Source organism: Saprolegnia parasitica, assembly GCF_000151545.1.
Source record: "Saprolegnia parasitica CBS 223.65 unplaced genomic scaffold supercont2.1218, whole genome shotgun sequence".
Taxonomy (NCBI): domain Eukaryota; phylum Oomycota; class Saprolegniomycetes; order Saprolegniales; family Saprolegniaceae; genus Saprolegnia; species Saprolegnia parasitica.
In genome coordinates this window covers 1-2,251 of record NW_012157612.1, presented here as the reverse complement: position 1 = coordinate 2,251, position 2,251 = coordinate 1, and the positions used below count along the sequence as shown (strand labels likewise).

At 54.6% G+C, this 2,251-nt stretch overlaps 1 pseudogene across 1 annotated transcript; it reads left to right on the top strand.

Moving 5' to 3' along the window:
- Positions 1–2,003: 2,003 nt before the first annotated feature.
- SPRG_30232 lies at positions 2,004–2,075 on the top strand (annotated as a pseudogene). The gene has a single exon. The product of its transcript is annotated as a tRNA-OTHER (tRNA).
- The last annotated feature ends 176 nt before the right edge of the window (positions 2,076–2,251 follow it).

Genomic DNA, 2,251 nt, shown 5'->3' with positions numbered 1-2,251 from the left:
TCCATGTACCGAGTATGGTCGATTTCATTTCAAACGCGAGATCGGCGGCCGAGCTGCGTCGGCTCGCGGCGGTGGTCAAAAATGACACTCCGATCTTATTTGTGGAGTCAAGAAGGCTGAAATCTAGTCGACATCTTTTTAGTCTAGCGGTATAGACACTGGTTTACCACCAGGTAGATCCGGGTTCAAGTCCCGGTGAGATCCCTACTTTCTGACTGGTTATGAGCCCAATATACGCACTGTCCCATGCGCGTGTACCACACTCTTCCTCACTCTCATACTCACGCGGGTAACCCCAATAGATTTCGAGTCTATCGCCTTAACCGCTCGGCCAAGCTGTCCCACTCTTTGTCACTCGGCGTGTGGGTTTTGCACGCGTCACCTCAAGGGAGTAGTCCTTGGTGATGACGTTTTCCCCACACACACTAGACCAGCGAGAGCCGACTCGCACACCCACAGCCAACCGGTTAGATAAACCGGTTAGCTCAGCCGGCTAACCCAGCCGGTTAGCCGTTTCCTGTCCCTTTCAGACAGTTGCAGGTCTGTCGTCCTCCGACAAGCCTTGCACCCCCTAGCCGCAGGCCTGTCGCCCCTCGACAAGCCTCGCGCCACCCAAGTGCAACCCTGTCGTCCTACGACAGTCTTGCGCCATCCAGCCGAGCCCCCAAGTCGATGCGAGCCACCAATCCCGGCTCCTCAGCTCCGCTAATAAACACCGAGCCTGGTCAGCTCACTTCTTCTTTTGGCTTCTCGACCACAAGTGCTTTCTTGGTGTTCTTGCCCTCGCAGCTAGCTAGCGTGGCTAGGTCAAGTCGCAGCGTAGAGCCACTGCGACACTGACCTGCGATCCCGTCGACCACCCTTCAGCGAGGTCCGCTCTAGTTTGCTCCGGAGACGAGCGCTGCAGTCGCGCGCCCCAGAGCATTTCAAGTCGGCTTACTCTGGTGATGTGTCTGCCCCCGCACGGTAGGAACCGCACACCTCCTGCCGGCCGACAGGAGGTACACGGCGCGTGATAGGCGGGAGCAAGCCGGGGATCTGGCCAACGCCCTCGCATCGCGGCGCGACGCGAGCTCTGAGCTAAGCAGAGGAAGTAGACGCAACGCGGAGGCGCGTGCGCAAGTGCATAAATGTAGCATCTGGAAGTGCTTTGGTGAAAATATCCGCGATTTGATCGGCGGACGCCACGTGGTGGACTTTAAAGGCTTGTTGCTCAATGAGCTCCTGAATAAAATGGTAGCGAACATCGATATGTTTCGAGCGACCATGGATCTCGATATTTTGTGCGAGATTGATCGTGCTCTGGTTATCCTCGTATAGAGGGATGGCGTCGCGGATGGGTAGACCCATTTCCGCGAGGAGATGCTTCAAGTAGAGGCACTCCTGCACCAACGAGCAGAGGATCATAAGTTCGGCCTCCGTGGTGGAGAGCACGACGGTCCGCATCTTCTTGGCGACCCAAGAGATGGGAGAATTGTAGAAGTACGTGATGTAGCCACCGACGCAACGGCGAGTATCCACGCAGTTGGCATAATCCGAATCTGCAAACGCATAAAGAGGCGTTGCAGGGTCGTACGCTCCGCCGAGGGTGATCCCGTGATCCACGGTACCTCGGAGGTAGCGCAGTCCGCGGACGGCAGCATCCCAGTGCTTCGGGCCAGGGTTCACGAGAAATTGGCTCAGTTGTTGTACAAGGTACGCGAGGTCAGGTCGGGTGCAAATCATGAGGTACATGAGGCTACCAACGACGCCTCGGTAATTTTTGGATACTGGTTATGAGCCCAATATACGCACTTTCCCATGCGCGTGTACCACACTCTTCCTCACTCTCATACTCACTTGGTTACACTCTCCTCTGTTACGGGGCAGTACAGACGGCAGATGGCTTCTTGATGTGACACTCTCTCTTCTCCTCTCTCACTACTCCCACCCACTCTTGGCGGGAGTGCGCGTCTGGAGCGTCGAGATTGGGGAGGCAGTCAAGAAGGCTGAAATCTAGTCGACATCTTTTAGTCTAGCGGTATAGACACTGGTTTACCACCAGGTAGATCCGGGTTCAAGTCCCGGTGAGATCCCCTACTTTCTGACTGTCCCCAACCTCACAGAAGGCAAATGTCTGATAAAAACGAGATCCTACTTACACTGTAGTCATAGTATACTGTGTTGTTGTTCAAGTGGGTCGTCTATTACAATATATAAAACTATGCTAAAAAAAATTAGTCGGACTTTCTTCGTTGTGTGTACTCGGTTG